General features: G+C 37.7%; 1 pseudogene; it reads right to left on the bottom strand.

The window, feature by feature from the left end:
• Positions 1-228: 228 nt before the first annotated feature.
• LOC130237824 (synaptotagmin-6-like) lies at positions 229-13,925 on the bottom strand (annotated as a pseudogene).
• Positions 13,926-20,760: the final 6,835 nt, after the last annotated feature.

Here is a 20,760-nt window from a genome sequence, read left to right as displayed (position 1 = left end):
GTAATACACTTTCAACTTCTACAGTTTCCTTCGCATAATACAGTACAGTCAACTTGAAACCTAAAGGGCTTTTTAAACTCCACTCCCTTGTGTCTTCCATTTTTTCAGTGCAGAAACACATACTCTTTGAACTGGCCCTAATCAAGCAGCTATTAATAACATTTAGCCTAACAAATAATGAAAGAAGAACAAATCAACCAATAGAAGCAAAAACTTTAATCACACCTTTGAAGTACAAGGGGATGTTCTGAAACAGCAAATGTACATTACAAATACAAATTCTCAATATAAAAGGTGCAAGTGGCTCTGAATCAGGCGTTTCATATACAGAAACGCCAGTGATTATTATTACAATGAGTACCAGCCAGGCCAGCAAACAAAATACATCATGTTATCTAAAGAGAAAACACATCAAAGGTAACAGGAAAAATACAGAACAATGAACATTTGTCACATTTGATGTAAAATACAAAACCAGTCTTTGTAAAACAGTGCTTCTAATTTACATAGAGATAATTTCAAGTCATTTTAGAAAGCCAAGGATTATTTGCATCCTTGATATATTCGTTATGTTTTTTTTATACTTTGGAAGCTACAATTACTGCATTGAGAAATTATGATGACTTTAACCACACATTATGGATAATGGAGGATAAATCTGTGGATGGATTTAACTGAGGTGAACTTAATCAGGAAAAACAATAGAAAATTACTTAGAACACTCAAAACAGTCAGCAACTTTAATGATTAATTACAAACAAAACCTTTATACTTTACACGGATGATGAGATATTTGTAGACAGAATACAAATGATTCTTGGCGTTGGTGTTTTTGGTGGCAGAACAGATTCACTACTTCACAAACAAAAGGAAGATCAATGGAATTACTCAGATCCGCATGTAAACCATATACAATTTATATCACCGAGGACTTCATATATCTTTCCAGCCAAACAAATCTTTAAACACAAGACAAATTAACAGGAAGGAAGTAATGGCTAAATATATAATAAACTATATCTTCATACTATTAGAATGTCAGATAAAATATAATTTACATCTACAAGTTTTACACTATTCATCAGCAAATACACCCTTTTACGGTGCTTAAATTCATCTTGAAGTGTATTTTTCAACCTCATTGAGTTGTGGCTTGTGGATCTACCCAATGTAGTAAAGCAACACTTCAATCCAAGCACAACAAAAGCTAGAACTTGGCTAGGATGCACTCCCGCTTCCCGCTGCATGTCCACACAGACATAAGTTGTGTCACATGTCGTCTAAGGACATTTCTCGAATCTCTCCAGATACTTGGGAGATACTTGGCTTGAAGTCGAAGAGAAAGGCTGTCCCTTTTTTATGGACTTGAAGGGAGTCTGGGAGATGGACACGAGCCCTGGCTGTCAAAGCTTGCGGTGCGAGCCTTCCACTGAAAGAGAGAAGGAAAACAGAAAAACTATTCTTCAAAATGTACTTTTCCACTGAGAGAAGTTTTAAGGATAAACAGTCACCTCCTTCTCAGACTTCTTGGGCTCCACAAGTGGGTGCCAGTGGGCGATAGGTTTTCGAGGGTAAGCCAGCATCTCATTCCAGTGGTCTCTTCCAAGTCCCTCGGCATGGATCCCTACACGACAGACTCCAATGATCTCATTATGTCCCACTCTACACACCAGGAGAATGAGGAATAGATTTGTGAAGCAGACTGACAACATAATATTTGGGTGGTCATGAGACAGTAATGAAGCCTTTATAATCATGGCATGACACATCATTTATGCATGCGCACAACAACTGTCATTAGCTCATGTCATTTTAAATGCAAAGGGGACATTGTTTAAGATTTCTTTGTTATAGCAACTAGACATTATCAAGACCACATAACTTGTCATAAAACTGTCATAAACATTAATGTCATGAGGCTATTACGATTGCTTCATGAATTGTATAGCAGCATCATTAAAACTTTTCTTGACATCAACTACAGTGAAATAAATTGAATTTGTCATTAAAATGTTATCTAATGTCATTTATCTGACAGAGCATTGGCAGTTTTATTAAGAATTTTTTAATGACAATATCAAAAAGTGATCAGAAGAACATTCATGACATGATTATAATGGCCCCATGTCGATGTTTATGACTCCCAAATCGCATACTTAAGCACTATTCTACATTCTCATGTTGAATTACATTATTTATTTTGGATCGTGAAAGCAAAATTCTCCTACGAGAGCCTCCCGTTTATACTGCCTCCTGATGCTGAATGCGGCTATATTCATAGCAGGTCTGTATGAAATAAACGTGCGGTACAGTCCATCCTGCCAAACGCACATCACATGAGAGCAATTACTCAAATGCCCACAAACTTGTAAACAAAGAGTCGCTGTCATTTCTGGAGGAGATTCGCTATCAAGACCAAATTGTGGATTACTTAGGGAGACCAGTGCAATCTGATGAAGCATTGATCAGAGGATGATAATGTGTAACACAGCCATAAATGAGGTTGATGTCGTGATCTCGTTTCTTTTGTGTGAGCATGCGAGTTAGCTTGGGCAACATAAAAAAATACAGATTTTGTTTGATTCGGACATTTAGAAATGAAATCTATGAGACAGTTGTTGTTTAATTTTATTGGTGATTCCAAGTATATAGTATAATCGTAAGCTTGGCGTAGAGAATTTGATGTTTTCCCATTCAAACCGGGTAGTATGCCTGAACATACTACCCGAGAGGCGTTTCAAAGATGGCCACCGAGTGAAATGACTTGCCTTAAAGGGACTTTGATGGAAGCATATTTTACAGTGTATTTTTGAATTCTATTCAAGCTAATCATATTCATTCTATATAGAATGTACATTTTCTAATGGTCATGAAATAATATTCTCAACTCAAATGTAGTTCCCTCTCGAGTAGAATGCGATTTCAGATGTAGTTAAAGATCTGGGGCCTCATGTATCAACGCTGCGTACGCACAAAAACTTTGGGTACGCCAGATTTCACGCTCATGTTTGGATATACTAAGGATGAAATTAACGTGAGAATGTGCGTTGGTCCACGCCAACTTCATGTCTGGCGTGCATGTATTTCTTGTGTGTGTGTGTGTGTGGGGGGGGGTTTCACCTTTATTGGATAGGACAGTAGAAAGTATTGACAGGAAAGCATGAGGAGCAGAGAGAGGGGAAGGATCGGCATAGGACCACGAAGCAGAATTGAACTCGGGTCGCCGTGAGCACCGGAGCGCATGTGTCAATGCACTAACCACTACACCAATGGCGCCGAGCACAAAGTATCTTTGAGCCGTGCAATGCCAGCTGTATGGGACAGGATCATCAGCATGTCTAGCAGGTATAGGTTTCCATACCATGCAGTTGACCAGCCAAACATTAAAGCACAATTTGCTGGTTTTAAATTTGCCCAATGTAACTGCACGCGCATTGCTATAAAGGTGCCACCTAAAGACGAATTTGCATACGTGAATCGGAAACATTTCCATTCAATAAATGCGTAAATAATATGTAATGGTCAAATGCGTTTAACAAATATTGTAGCAAGGTGGCCTTGGTCAACCCATGATTAATTCATCCTTACAAACAGCATGGTTGGGCTAAGGCTCTATGGTGGCAGGCACATGGCCAGTATTAGAGCGGACGATTGGGCAGCTGAAATGCCAGTGGTGCTGCCTTGATAAGAGCGGAGGGGTGCTGCTATACCGCCCTAACAAAGTGTTCCTCTAATACATCTGTGTCTCCCACAGACACGGATACTACTCCAGACAGTAAAGTGTCGCCCACAATTGAGGCAACTCTGTTAGTTCAGCAACCCCTGTTCCCCCGCCTGTTCGGTCCACACTTTGATGGTGCGCCGCTGTTCTTCTCTTAACCACTCAGTTTCATGTTAATTCGCATATACAAAGAGAATATGCATGGGATTCCGCGTACTCAGTGTTTCATACATCTGAATTTTTTACTGTGTACGCACATTTGCAGCTTTGGTTCTGACTCTCTGTTTGTTAAAAATCATTGTCGGTGTCCTGGCCAACTTCCCTCCATTGACCCTGACCCATCATGGCCTCCCAATCATCCCCATCCACCGAATTGGCTCTATCCATGTCTCTCCACTCCACCAATAGCTGGTGTATGGTGAGCACACTGGTGCCATTGTCCTGTGGCTGCCGTCGCATCATCCAAGTGGATGCTGCACACTGGTGGTGGTGTGGTGGTGATGGTGTGGAGATAAATGTGCTATATAAATACACATTACATTACATTATAACTGCGCAAAAGACACTTAACGAGAGTTGTCATAAGCATACATAAAACCTCATTCACATTTATGACCTGTTTTAACATAACTATAAAGGCGTCAGTCTTACAACCACCTCCTGTAAGTAAAGTGTTACCGATATTTGTACAGAGAAACACTCAGATAGCACTTACAGATCGTAGTCCATAACCGATATGTGTAAGCTGACTTGATCCATATTCTCCGGGGGAATGTCAAAGATGATCGCCTCATTATATGTTGGATTCAGCGTGTTCTTTTTTATGGACGTTTTCTTCTTTTTCAAGCGTCTCCCGTCACAAATCAGCGAAACCTTCACGTACGGATCTGTCAAGAGAGCAGGGAGGTGTGACACACGTTTCTCAACGCATCTCTCCCTTGTCTTCTCATGATCCTAAAATGTCTGACTTGCTGACAATGATAAATGTGGCTGTCCAAGTGTATAAACAGGAAGAGGGAAGCAAGCTGACAGATGTGGGAAAATGAAGATGCACAGGGGACAGCTGCATACCTGAATAACCGGTAATATCCATGGCTTTGAGGTTCCTACATTTGATGACAGTAAGTGTGAGTCTCCCTGCAGTTGGCAAGTAGCAGAGAGAGAACATTATCTCTCCCAGATCCACACTCTCCTGCAGAGTCAAACAAACACACATCAAATCTACTAGATAATGGTGTCGTTACAAATAAATTACCATGGTTACTAATAATGTTAATATATAAATGACTTGAATGGAGGTAAATGATGAACACATGTAGGGGTGATCTTTACTCTCAAATAAAACTATCAAAAGCAGTTGATTGATTGATTGATTGATTGATTGATTGATTGATTGATTGATTGATTGGTTGGACAGCAAGAAGTTCACTGGTCCAGGCCAGGTGGCATATCTGTGAGGAGTTTGGATGTTCTCCAAGTGCTTGTGTGGGTTTCCTCCGGGTGCTCCAGTTTTACCCACAGACCAAAGTCTATGAGTGTGTGAGTATATATTCATCATAATGTACACTGTACATTAGAACAATGACTGTACAATGCCTGACAAAAGTCTTGTCGCCTATCCAAGTTTAGGAACAACAAATAATAACTTGACTTCTATTTAATAATTTGACATCAGAATGTGGCTTGCATGAAAGGCAATTATGCTTATTTTACCAAAATAAAATATGATCACGCCTTGATTTTTAATTATTTAATTAGGACAACAAGCTCTGACTTTGCTTTGACAAAAGTCTTGTCACTTGACTTTATATTCTACACTGTACATTATTTCTGTTATGGTGCAGTGGAAAAGAAGAATTAATATTGTGTATTACTCCCATGAGCTTGGACAGCTGCATCCATACATCTCTGCAATGACTCAGATAGCTTATTAATAAAGTCATCTGAAATGGCAAAGAAAGCGTTCTTGCAGGACTCCCAGAGTTCATCAAGATTCTTTGGATTCATCTTCAATGCCTCCTTCTTCATCTTACCCCATGACATGCTCAATAATGTTCATTTCTGGTGACTGGGCTGGCCAATCCTGGAGCACCTTCTTTGCTGTCAGGAACTTTGATGTGGAGGCTGAAGTATGAGAAAAAGCACCATCTTGCTGAAATATCTGCCCTCTCCTGTGGTTTGTAATGTAATTGGCAGCACAAATGTCTTGATACATCAGGCTGTTGATGTTGATGATGACAAAAGGCAAAAAGTAAAAGAAACAAATAAAAACAGGGCGAGAAAGTGTTAAAATTCTAAAAATGTGGTAAAAATCAGGCGAGGGCTTTTCTTTTTCTGGATTGTTTTTGAAAACACTATTGGTTGGGTTTAGTGAAGGGGGTGGGTGGGGTAATCATTAGTCGGTCAGTCGGTCAGTCGGTCAATCACTCAGTCGACAGCGGCATCTGATGGATTTATGCAAGAAGAAACGGTGCGAATGGCACTCGCGAGGGAAATTTGAGATCTGAAAAAGCATACACAGTAGCCTCTGGTGGATTCGCGAAAACAAAAACTGCAAAAAACGTACATCTTGGGAGGTATTTTGCGCTCTCCAGAAATGTATACAGGGGTACCATAATAATGAGCCTGGGTTGGATCGATGGATTGATGGACAGAAATAATACAGCAGTTCTCTCAAAACTGAAATTTTGCTGTGCATTTTAGGCTGTCCAAGACATAGGTGAATTTCCAATTGAGATTGCACATCTAAATGTGATCTTATCTTTTAATACTAGTTGCAGCATCTAGGATCAAATAATATTATGACTCACATAGGACCAAATGTCTCCTTTAATGTTCGACTGAAGGAAAAAATGCAACTATATCTTAAAAGACCTGAGGGTAAGTTATAATTTTTGGTATTCTATAAGACTTTCATTCAGCATACATTAAATGTCACACAAAAAGGTTTTTCAACCATCAAACATTGCGAGTTTGTGAGTGACTTCTGTATTCTGTACATAAAGGATAATTTTATGTCATTTCAAGATGCTGTTGTTACAGCTGAAACTTTAACAGTGTCCATAACACAGCCAACTTCAATCAATAAATTGATCGTATTGATTTGCACAAAATATTCAATACACAAATCAACAAGGTATTGAGTGACTGGATCACACATCCTTAGGTCTTTCTCCAACATTTAACCCAGCTGTGCATCTCTTAAGCTTGTACTACAATAAATCATATAAATGTATACACATACATATTTTCTCAGCAATGTTATAATCATAACTGAGCACACTGTAGTAAGATGAGAGTGCAATTACCTCCAAGACAATTTCATGAGTCACTGAGCAAGCTGGGTTCACTGAACTGCTGTTTGCGTGCTTGACGTATCAGTGATATCATTAGCATCCGCTGTTTTACAAGTTATCAGTGCAGTCCTGTTGCTTTTATCATTGCGCCATTTGCCAGTCTACAATCTTTTCTATGCCCAGACATTTTACTTATGATTTGCTTGGGCAGTGAATAGCTGGAGTATCTTCACTCAAATGTAACAAGAAGCAGTGGCAGTCCTGACTCAAATGGTGCCCTTGGCTAGACCAGACAAGCCTAGAAAAGCTGCTTGGAAAAGTTAAATTTCATTGAGAGTGTTTGGGTGGAACTGAAAGCATGCTGCACAAGGCTGTCAATTCAGCTGCGTGTGAGCGATACAGAAGTGGAGTGCGAGTCTGAGAGTTTTGCCCTCAAAAACCCAAGGCGACTGTTTATACTGCCAGAAATTGTCTACTGAGAAGAAGAGATACGAACTTAGAGCTCAAAAACACTACATTCAAAAACTCACAACAAGAGAAAATACTAAGAGGAACTCTTTAAGTCCTGATGCACCAAAATTATCCCATAAGAACTGTTATTAATGCAACACATTACTATGATGAATACGTTGCATTGAAACCACAGGTAATGATAAATAGTTTGTCCTTATTGTGGAATGAGAATCTTTTTACTTTATTACATAACAAAGATTAAGGTTGTGTTCAGACTTGTAGATCAATTCTCTTGGTTTGTGTGGTTTGGGGCAAAGATGAACAATACATTTGGTGCTGGTTCATTTAGCTCTGACACTGTCATTTTTAAATGTAAACCAATATAAAAAAGATATACAGTGCTCGGCATATATGAGTACACCCTTCACAAATCTATCTTTTACAATTAAAAAATGTGTGGTATGTGAAAAAACTAAAATAGTTGTTAGAAACCTTCAGTATATGTGTGATCATCAGACTGCTTCTCCAAAAAACAAGCAGAGGGAGAAAATCACAAGACATTTCATTTTGCATGATATTGCATACACTCAGGACATGTGTGGCTTCTGACCTATATTACTTTTCTTTTCTGTGCTCCAGGACTAATTTCATATATTTGTTTATGAAATTATAAAATGTTTAGAGCTGTGCAATTTTTCTACATTACTTAAGCATCTATAATTCTTTTTCATTTTGAGCATTATAAACTCTATATGATGGATAACAGAGCCCGAAGTGTCTTCTTTCCAAAGATACATGAACTGTGAATGAAGACTGAAATTATTCAGCAACTGTTACTGTTTTAGTTTGGGAAGGTCATTTTTGAGAAAATGCCTCTGACGGTGAGGGAAAGAAGGACACCGATATAGCCTCGGAAAACATTTTGCATGCTATCTTCATCAAATTTGAAATGTAAACTCATGAAACACTTAGATTTCAAGGTATATATTTTTTCTAGGACATTACATTAATGTTTTTCGTTGTTTGTATATGGAAAAACAAATATTGAACACAATACATTTTTTTCTCATGACTTCATAATGTATAACTTTATCTTTTTGAGCATGAAACTTCCCCTTATACTACAGTAAAGCCCAAAGTGTCTCTTTCCAACGACACTAATTTGTGTTCGTAGCTTACTGGGGTCAAGAACTGTTACTATTTAATGTTAGGTAGGTTTAAATTCAAACAATTGGTAAAGGAGTAAATTCCAAAAGTGAGTGCTGGCTATTCATATTTTCTATAGGATGCTTTGCAATATTATATTTGTGCTTATACAATAGGTTGGTCAGTACTGAAGCCAGATCTGGAGCTTATTTAACCAAAAACTTAAAATCACCATGTAAAAATGTTTACAACCAAATGTATATGTTAGGAATTTTTTTTAATAAAAATCTATGGAGTGGAATTAATAAGAGAAACAAAATATATATGCTAACGCTTTACAATAAGGTTGTATTAGTTAATGTTAGTTAATCACATTTAATAACATGAACAAGCAACGCACAATACATTTATTACAGTATTTGTTCATGTTAGTTAACATTAGTTAATGAAAATACAGTTGTTTATTGTTAGTTCAAGTTAACCCACAGTGCATTAACTAATGCTAACATGCATTATTTGATAAGGCTTTAGTAAATGTTGAACTATGAATAATAAATGCTGCACTAGTACTGTTCATACCTAGTTCAAATTAATAAATACATTAACCAATATTAACTAATAAAACCTTATTGTATAGTGCAACCAATTATTTAAACATTAGTATAGTTTGTAATTTTTTTCAATATTTTACTTAAGTTTAAATGCATTTTTTTCTGTTTCTAAATATGCTTGGTGAGTATAATATTATTTTAATAATATATCTGTTTAATAAATCTGTTTTGTTTAAATGCACCAAAATATATTACCTTTATTACTTAGAAATAGATTAAAAAATATTCATTTTCAGAATGGAGTGTACTCGTGCTTATGCTCAGCACTGGATATATTTGAATGCTTGAGCTCTTTAAAGCAGGACGGATTTTGATTTTCTGTCAATGTTGTTATCATTGATCAGATAGGAAAAGTATTCAGAAAAAGATTAACATTATTGTTATTCCGTGCTGGTATTGTTTTTGTGGATTATTACAGTGTGAATAGGATTTAAATCTGCTACTAAATATGTGCACAAAACATTTTCTGACTTACAATTCATAAAAACAGTTGGCAATTAATGCATCTGTTCAGAGACAAAATTATATCGAAAGATAACTGAGGCGACGCGGTGGCCCAGTGGGTAGCTCTGTCGCCTCACAGCAAGAAGGTCGCAGCTTTAAGCCTCGACTGGGTCAGTTGGCTTTTCAGTATGGAGTTTGCATGTTCTCCCCGTGTTGGTTTCCTCCGGGTGCTCCGGTTTTCCCCACAAGTCTAAAGACATGTGGTACAGGTGAATTGGGAAAGCTAAAATTGTCCGTAGTGTATGAGTGTGAATGAGTGTGTATGGATGCTTCCCAGTGATGGGTTGCAGCTGGAAGGGCATCCGCTGCGTATAACATATACTGGATAAGTAGGAAGTTCATTCCGCTGTGGCAACCCCAGATTAATAAAGGGACTAAGTCAAAAAGAAAATAAATGAATAAATGAAGTTATCTTTGAGCAAAGTTAAGTTAAAATAAATGAAGCTAAAATAAATTAAGTTAAGTTGAAAATGATACTTCTGATAAGATTTGATTTTCTTCACTTTATGAGAACTGACTTACTGCAGACTAAAGCAATAATCTTTATTTATTGCGCTCAATGTTTTGTGTACTTACTGTATGTATATTGCACAATTTATCATGTTTGGTAATTATAGTTTTGACAAATTACCATATCACACCCTATAGGACACATAGTCTATGAATCATCTAATTAATCACTGTTTGTGTTTTCAGTAAAATATTCAATAGAAGTGGATTCCTATATTAGAAAAGCAAATCATTAGGGTCACATTAAGCCACGCTAATGTGATAAATCACCATTGGGGGTCTGGGCTTGCTAAATTAGTAAAGAGGATGAATTGTCTTACGCTAGTGGCGTACTGGATGTCCTTCCAGATGGACGTCTCTCGCGAGAGGTCTGAAACTTCAAAAAGGTTTTCCAGGATCACCTCACCAATCATGTCGTGCCGTGAGAAGCGGGTCAAAGTCAAAAACGCTCAAGTGGAGTTTCCTGGACCCCAGCTCCTCATATGGGACTGGAAACTGAAAGGTTTCATCAAACGTGGGGTTGAGCGTCTTGCGGTGAACACGGGTTTGGAATTTACGCTTGCGGTCAGGCAGCAGGTAGATCTTGACGTATGGATCGGAACTCCCGCACAAATCCTTCGCAGGTAGATCGAATGCCTTGAGGATAGTGACGAGGAGAAGCTCTCCCTCATAATCGTACTTTAGGGAGAAGTTGATCTTGCCGCATGATTTGTCAGTGTCATTTTTAGACAACTCCTCTGCTTCCACTGTACTCTGTTTATAGAGTTCCGGTTGGATGCGTCCAAGAGAGGCAGCGGTGCAAGTGGGATGGTCCTCCACGTCTAAAAATTCACTTCCGCGGTCCAGACTGGTGACATGGTGCATCTGCCTGGGAAGGTGCTTCTTGAAGGAACTATGCCTGGCAACATTCAGACAAAATTTGGTGGGTGAATCATTCTGTTATGGTTCTTTCACAAAAGGCACAACAGGTGCTAATCTACATATGAATTATGAACCATGTTCGAATGCAAATTGATGATGATATTTCGGGATGTGCTATTAGTTTCCCACTATATTCTCGCAAAATATACTGTCAGAAAAAAGGTACATAAGCTGTCAATAGGGTAATACATTTTCAAAAGGTACATGTTTGTTCCTAAATATACTGTAGTAAATGTACATAGTAGTACCTACAATCTTAAAGTTGTGTTTGTTTCATTTTTTTTACTATAGTTTGTGTGATTTGCTGTTGAGAAAACAACATCTGCAAAGTTACAATGTAAAGAAAGGCATTTTGTTATACAAAATTCGCTTATTAAGGGCCATTGACACACATCTGGTAGGGTCTAGGACAAGCTTCTTTCTGGGTTAGTGACATTGCAAACCCTGCAATTTACATAAACTCTGGCATGACTTTAACTGAAAATGTACACTACATGATTAGCTATCAGAACACACTGGGTCAGTTGACTAACCGAGTTTATTGCTTATGTCTGTGGAAGGAGCGTCATACCAAAACGTCAACAGAATTGTATAAGGACAGAAACAGCCTTGTAGAGTGTGATATATAATAATAATAATAATAATAATAATAATAATAATAATAATAATAATAATAACAACAATTCCTTACAGCGCTTTACACATTTTTGGGGAGAATCTTCACAACCACCACCAGAGTACAGCATCCACCTGATTAATGCGTTGACCTTATTGCACCAGACCGCACAGTACACAACAGCTGATTGGTGGAGAGGAGACAGTAGCTACATTTCCATCCACCTATTTTTACTCGCATTTTGGATATGCGCATAAAAAACGGTTGACAGAAACGCCAAGATGCACATACATTTGAAATGCGCATAAAAACATATGCGCATAACTGCGTAGGATAAACTTTTTATTCTATAAGAAAGATGTGCATAGACTGCGATGGAAACGATTTTACCATACAAATTTCAGTATGCGCATTAAAAAAGGTCATGTGATTTTGTTTTAAGAGATCATGTGATGAAAAAATGTTGTGTGAATGGATAAACCAGCAGGCTGAGCACACTGTAAACCATGGTTCCCTGAAGATCATTTTAACATCCTTGGCACCTTTTCATCAAACAAACAACAAAGGACAAAAGACTCTTCATAGTGTTTTAGGCTATGATAAATAAGTTATTTGAAGAATAATTTTTCTAAAAGATCCTTTATGAAACCATCAAAGGTTCTTCTGTGGCATCACTATAAAAACCCCATTTTAGGTTCTTCCCGGCAACTTTATTTTTAAGAATGTACAGTGCCTAAATTAGTACCTAAAAAGAACAAACGTGTACCTTATGAAAACATACCCCCCAGTAACAGCCTTTGTACCTTTATTTCTGAGAGTTTATTGTGTTTTTTCCACTGTCTGACCTTCTTTCGAGTCAATAAATCCCAGAGACCAACTTCAGGTCTAATTGTGTCTGACATTTACAAGATTTCCGAAGTATTAACATGATTAGGAATGACTGGAACTAACCTCATATGGCTTTGTATATACAGTAAACTGCAGTGACCTATAAGAAGGTCTTCAGACACGCATTTCTTCATTCTTCCAGAACACTGACCTGTTGGAGGAGGCCGGCTCGGTGTTTGCCGTGAGATACGCGTCCGTCTCAGCAGATGATCCTTCATGGACAGCTGCACGTCTGCGGGGATATCTGGCGACGTATGACTAATCTTCACTGCCGCCTCCAGAAAGTTCCCAGGATCCTTCAGCTTGTCTGCTGCCATAATGTCTCTGAGGGCTGGGTAGTAGTCACCGTGACCTTCTTCTCTGGGTTGTTCTCTCTCTGGCCGGGTGGGAGCAAGGGCGGTGGCGCTAGAGGAAAGCACTTTGCTGCGCCAGGGCACCCAGCACAGCTTCCAGGTGGCGACGCTGATGACACCCAGCAGGGCCAAACCGCACACCCCAAATACAAGCAGCAGGAGACTGAAGGAAATGTCTGGACAGAAGATACAACATGAACAGAGGTGGACATTGTGAAAAGAAAAACACACATAACTAATGGACTTGTAGACGAGTTTCCATCAGTTTCCATCGAGTTTCCATGAAAACTAACTAAAATTGATTAATCTATAAATCGAAATGATCTGTTGATCAAATTAAATTGTAGTAGCTTTTCAAAGACTATAGCTGCCTTCCACTGCACACGACACTCGGACATGACTGTCGGAATACACCCCTTGTGGCAGTTTGCACAGAATTTTCAGTTTTGTCGTGCACCATGGGAGAAAAGCTGATTCTCGCGGTTGTCTGAAATAAAGGAGTGCAAAAGCAAGAGCCTTTATTCTCCGTGTGTTTCACTATGGTTGAATGAATGAATGAATGACTGAATACTAGAAAACTTATAGACCGCAAAAATTTTTGGAGGGAATGTGGAGACAACATAAAAAAATATATTTTTTATCATTCATTTATGAATATAATGTTTTTTTTTTATATAGACTTATTTCTGATTAAAAAAATATAAAAAAAATTACTGGACAACACTGGAATACATCACATCCGGTCGGCCGGTTGCATACGGTCTAGTCACAGGATTTTAACGTATCCGCAGCTGAAATCGGATATGAATTTTCCGCATACAGAGATGATCGGAACTCCTTTCCATTGGAAAGAACGACTTCCGGTCCGTTGCTTGACGTTTGTCCTGCAGTGGAAAGGCAGCTCATGGCTGCGTCTGAAATCACATACTTCCATACTATATAGTACGCTAAAAACAGTATGCAAGCCAAGTACTATGTCCGAATTTCTAGAATTCTAAACACAGTATGCGAGAAGTACCCCGGATGACCTACTACTTACAGCAATATTCTGAAGTGTGCATCTGATGAATGCTATGCTATCCCATAATGCTTTGCGAAAGAATTTATGAATGGGAGTGAAGTGATGCAACTGACGCGGGTAGGTCACGTATTCATGACAAAATGGCGGATGTAGTATGACTGACTTCCATTCATACTACTCACATTCATAATGTATGGAACATATTTTTCTAACGGTCAAGTAGTATATTCAAATTCAAATGCAGTACCTACTGAGCAGTAGGCGATTTTGGAGTCAGCCTATTACATGTAATTTTGCAAATTCACTAAAATGATTGAAAATAACCACAATTCATTGTATGATTCCAGGAATGTTTCAAGATTATCATGTTCTTTTAACTTCTTGACACTTTTAGTAATTGGTTAAATTAGATTTTTTTATTTTGACTGTATTAATAGTATTTCAAGAGTTCACACTTAGATATTGCTTGATAATATTAGCAGGTTTTGGCATGCTGTCCCGGGAGAGAACCCAGAGCTCGGAGATAATTGAGCCCAGGGCTCTCGCCTGGTCAATGAGCATTTAAGGGGGTACACATCAGGTAGTTCTCGAGAGTGTTCCCTGGTAAATGAGGAAAAGGAGGACATGGGGTGGATGGGGGGATTCTTCAAATAACATAGTTAGGGGAGTAATACTAGACGGCTATTTATAGTGAGTTGGATTAATTCGATGGCTTACTAATGATTACGTATGGGAGACCAGCTGCGATCAATCATATCACATGCTTTTCTCGAAATTAGTTTGTGAAACTTCACCAATACTATTAATGTGTTATTTATGCATTTTTAAATCATTTTAAGTCAACTTGTCCCCATTGATATTTGCTGAAGCCCTCTGTCAGGCTCTTGATTGAGAACCATTGTGTTACATAGCCCTTTCTTAGTGGGAAGTCAGCAGAATTTGCTACAATGAAGAATAAATCACACAAAACCAGATGTTTAAGTTATCAAGGGCTTAAAGTAGAAATGCATATCAATTTCAGATTCAAGGCAGCACAAGCCTGATAGGATAAGTAACTGCGTGTCAACTCGCTCAGAGCTCATTCACCCTAATCCTGGGCCAGTGGGCCATCCCTATTGTTGAGTCCTGCCATATAAATCAGCAACAGCAAGCAGCTCTTTATAAACGTGAAGAAAAAAAGAGCTGCTTATATATGAAAGAAAGCTCAGTGGTTTAGCCTCAGCAAAACCTGAGGCCAGTGTCATCAGTTTACTAAAGTAGCATTTTTCCAGTTTCCTGTCTCTTCCGTTTGCCTGTGGTGAAGTTAATTAAAACAAATCATGCCATGAATGCTGCAGACATCTTGGTCAAGCACCACAGAGCACTCGCATAAATATTAATCATCACATGCTGAGAACACAACCTACAACATAGTTTTGGAAATGATCATTCAGTGTGATGCCCGGTCTGGTGTGGCTCTTTCCCTCTTTCTAGAGACAGCAATTGGTTCTTATCCCTTTGAAATAGGTCTCTTAAAGCCATCTCTAGTGCGAATATCACAGGGTAATGAGCAAATCGTCAGACCGCCTAAACTTCTCGACACCACTGAGTAGGCAGTATTAAGTGCACACAGCTTCCAGATGGAATTGCAAATGAGCTAAATGTAATTACAGACTTCTTCATACAAGAAGAGCGGGTCATTGGTCAAACTTCAGCTCGACGGAAACAATTAAATATCAAAGTGAATGAATAAAAATGTTGATCTATTTTTTTATGATTATTACAAATGCGTTGGAGTGCTCGGCTCTCAGGGCTGGAGCACTTGGCTGCCAACCAAGAAAACAACAGGTGCTGCATCGATGTACATTCTCATTTCAATCACACTCTAACAGTCGTTCGCATCTCCAACTGGGGAATGTGGGAACATAAACAACTCGACAAAATAATTAATGTGCCAATAAGTGTGGAAAACGAGCACTCAGGAGGCTTTGTGGGGGGAAATTATAAAGGTACAACACACATCCTCGATGAAGATTCGGATTTATTCATTTACCACTTAATTGCAGATGTGTTATCCCTGATTTCTGTACACTCTACAGACAATTAACAGTAGACAATCGATTTTGCAGTTGCTTGCTCAAGTCGAGGTCTTGTCTAGAAAAAGAAACAACTGGACCAAAAGTAATATTTATCAGTACTTAAATACTTAGTAGTAAATAAATACTTAGTAGTATTTATAAGTACTTGTTAGTTCCCCCATTAAAAGTTGTATTTTATTAATTACTCATTGATAGGTTGTATGCATTGTTTTATATGCAAACAAGTATCTGCATCTGAAAAGGTGTGAACCTAATGGCCTACAGAAACTCAAGAGTTCCTGACCCAACCAAACCAGTTGGGTAATCTCCGGAGGTCATATCCTTTGTTATAAAGTAGTGTCTCGCAGACAGTACTTTGGGTTAAGTTCCTTGAAGACCGATGAGTTAACATCTCTGCTAAGGAACTGCACTAGTCATTGTCTTCAATAAAGTATTCTTCCCGTAAGAACTTTGGTCAGCTTACTTATTTTATGAATTAGAGTCTAATAATAGTCTAATCTAATACATTGGCAAGCCACCCAAGAACGGTTAAGCCAAATACAGTACAATCTAACATTACTCATCCTTATGTTGTTCCAATCCCTTGAGACTTTTGTTTGTCTTTGGAATAAAATTAAAATATTTTAGGTGAAATCGAAGAGCTCCCTCATTCTATATAGACATATTGGTTCCCAGACTCATTCAAATTTCAGAAAACTGCCAAAAAACATCTTCAAAACAGAACATATGCCTTATATAGGGTTTAATTTGAATATCATCAACTACATGAACACTTAGATGCTCACACAAAACGAATGACTTCATTAAAAGTTTCTCGGTTGCGCCTTTGATTTATTACCTCGATTATGTGCCACTGCCGTGTTTCAAACAGAGGAAGTCGTACGTGGGTGTACATCAGTGCACAATGCTATCATGAATGTGCACCCTATACTGACTCTGAGGAGAGGAAACTGTTGAATAATGTGCTACTGAAGGCATGTGGACTGTTTCAAGAATGTTTTTGCCATTTTTTAGACTTTAAAAAAATCTTGAACATTGCTGTCTATGGAGGATGAGAGAGCTCTAAGATTTCACCAATAATATCTTACTTTTGCTGCGTTCGAAATCGCACGCTTCCTTACTATATAGTACACTAAATACAGTATGCTTGCAGAGTAGTAGGTCCGAATTCCTGGAATTCGAAAAACAGTATGTGAAAAATACCTGGATGATGTACTACTTCCGTCAAAATTCTGAAGTGCGTATCCATGATGCCATGTGAGAGAACTCATGAATGGGAGTGAATCTACGCAACTGATGCGGGTAGGTCATGTGATAATGACAAATGATGGATGTAGTACATCCAAGTTCCATTCATACTATATAGAACGTACTTTTCTAATGGTCGAGTAGTAAATTCAAATTCAAATCTTTGTGTTCTGAAAACTGTCTCTGGGGATTAAAACGATATGAAGATGAGTAATAATAACGTACATTACATTAATAACAATTGCAACAATATCACTAATACTGTAATGTTTCAAATGTTTTTGTGCTACTTATAATGTCTCCATGTCAGTCAAGAATTTAGTTAACCACCCAGTTTTTACTCTTACATGCACTTTCTCTTTCAAGAAGAATTCTAAAAATAGGCTTTAAACTTTAACAAAATATAACAATATTAAAAGGTTACTTCAAGCCAAAGTCATTTACTCATGCTCATCTATTTGTAACCTATAATAATTAGTTTATCCTGTGTCCCTCCATTGTAAGTCTGACCCTTCATAAACCTTTTCAAAAAAATCCATATTAATTGAACAGTTTAATTCGCAAATAAACATTGATTAGTGAGCATAAACAGAAGCTCAACCGTACGTTCCCTGATCAATGTTTATATGTGAATAAAGCCCAAAATACATCTGTTCATCATCTAAAGCACTTATGTCTCTTCAGAAGACAGAAGATTAAACCAGCGTTCAATGCATATGGATTTATTTTCTCAATCTTATTACTTGCAGTACGTTTTGGAGGGACAGTTATCGCTCATATTTTATAAGAATATCTTCATATGTGTTATAACATGCACATAACTTACACGTTTGGAAAGACAAGGGTGTGTAAATCTTCATTTTGGTGTGAACAGACCACATATGGCCTCATTTGAACTTTCATTAGATCACATACACTCAGATAGAGATATATTAATCTCTCAACAGTTGGATTCTTTCTGCCGCAAATGAAATATTAATGGTGCGATGCAAGGTTAAACAATCATTACACTATTTATGCTGTACAGCTTCACTCCACACAAGCTGGAGAGCATTAACAAGAACAAACTGATATCTTCCAAAGGCCCCAGAGACTTTATAGTGATGTGAATGATCTTTTTGAGCATAAACAAAAGACAAATGACTACTTTGCAATTAAAAGCTTCTATTTGATTTATAAAATGTGTTGCAGTAGTCCAATAAAAGTTCAGAGCTCCTCACTGAAATCCTGACTGACTGAAATGCTATCTAAAACCCTTCAAAACTCTTCCAAAATTATTTGAGAGACTGACTAGTTCATACAGAAAATGACGACTTTAAAGGGGACCTATTTGTAAAAATATTTTTATGAGTTGTTTGAGGAGATGTGTGGAAACAGTCTGTGAGTATAGCCAGCCTCTAACATTAAAAAAATTTCATTCTATTTTTAATAAATCACACTTCATAAAAACGATCTGCAGGAACACTTTGATCGGCATTCTCCCTATGTACACTGTAAACCCCGCTTTTGTCATTACTAATATTAAGATATTAAGTTAATATAACTTGACATTATCTAAAATACCAAGTTTTGGTATCAAAACTTAAAGAGGTGTGTATAACTTTCTCATTAGGCAAAAAAAATGTAAATAATATTTTAATTTCTTTAAACGATTCACCATGTCTCTGTTTAAAATGACTGGTCATGCTTGAAATTCTGCCTTGACAACTGCGCTGATAGGTCGATATATGTTATATGACACACGGTAGTTATTTTGCTTGTGATTCTCAATTATGCTGAAGCACATAAGGACAGCGGCACTATACCTGAACCCATCTGATGAAAGAGAAAAGTTAAATTATTCATTCATTCATTTTCTTTTCAGCTTAGTCCTTTTATTAATCCGGGGTCACCACAGCGGAACGAACCGCCAACTTATCCAGCATATGTTTTTACGCAGCGAATGCCCTTCCAGCCGCAACCCATCACTGGGGAATATCCATACACACTCATTCACACACTCATACACAATGGTAATTTTTTAGCTTACCCAATTAAGCTTGGGAAACCCACACGAACACGGGGAGAACATGCAAACTCCACACAGAAATGCCAACTGACCCAGAAGAGGCTCGAACCAGCGACCTTCTTGCTGTGAGGCGAGCGTGCTACATACTGCGCCACCATGTCGCCCAAAGTTAAATTATTAAGTAGAAATTTAAATGCTTATATACATTTTTATTAATTAATACACGCAGGGGCAACATGGTGGTGCAGTGGGTAGTGCTGTCGCCTCACAGCAAGAAGGTCGCTGGTTTGAGTCCTAGCTGGGACATTGTTTGTTGAGGGTTGAGCAATGGGCTAACGACCCACATCGTAAAAATTAGATGTTAAAAAACATACACATGATGTGGTTAAATATCAACTTCGATATAAACAGCCCTGTAGTAGTAGTTGTTGTTGTTGTTGTTGTAGCAGTAGCAGTTGATTCGGAGCAGAGCTGTCTTCAAAACGAAGATAGCAGTGGTACGTAACCCAGGGTATTTGTAGTAGCTTAGGAGTCGTCTGACTGGTGCATTGAGAATTGGATAATGCGGATCCAGCCACTAGCAATCATAAGCACGTGATCCTCTCGAAATTTGTTTATAACTAAACTTCACTTAACATTTGCACATTTAAAGTTTGCACATATTCATTGCACTGATTCATTTATTTGAACTGTACATACCCACTGCACATGGACATTTGTAATTATGTTTATCTATCTGCACACTTCTGATTACTAATAGCATCCTGTACATATATTTATTGTAAATCTCTGTTCATAGCTAATACAACCTGTATATAATGTTCATAGTACATCCATCTGTAAATATCACCATAGTTTTTCTATAACTGCACTTTATAACTTATAACTGTATCCTGCACTTGCTGCTATTGCACTGCTGGTTAGATCTAAACTGCATTTCGTTGCCTTGTACTTGTACATGTGTAATGACAATAAAGTTGAACCTAATCTAATCTAATCTAATCTAATCTAATCTAACTAATTTACCTGATTACTAGCCCTAAATTGCTCCTGTCCCAATTTTTTTAGAATGTGTTGCAGGTCTGAATGACAGGAAAGCATGTATATTTATAAATGAAATGAAATTGACCAGACAAAACATAAAATATTTTGAGTTCATATTTATAACCTGGAAATCACAATTTTTTTTATTAGCATTTTCCACACATTTCCCAACTTTTTCTAATTCAGGGTATAATTAAAAGTGCATAAAAACATTCAGAATAATATAATAAAAATATTATAGTTGTTTTAAAGGTGGAGTCAACTATGGTCCAACTAAAAAAAGTGACATTTCAGAGAGTATTTAACTGAGTAAAAAAAAAACAACCTAAAAAACATAAAAAA

Source organism: Danio aesculapii, chromosome 11 (genome assembly GCF_903798145.1).
Source record: "Danio aesculapii chromosome 11, fDanAes4.1, whole genome shotgun sequence".
Classification (NCBI taxonomy): domain Eukaryota; kingdom Metazoa; phylum Chordata; class Actinopteri; order Cypriniformes; family Danionidae; genus Danio; species Danio aesculapii.
The sequence above is the reverse complement of the archived record's forward strand: the minus strand, read 5'-3'. Positions and strand labels throughout refer to the sequence as shown.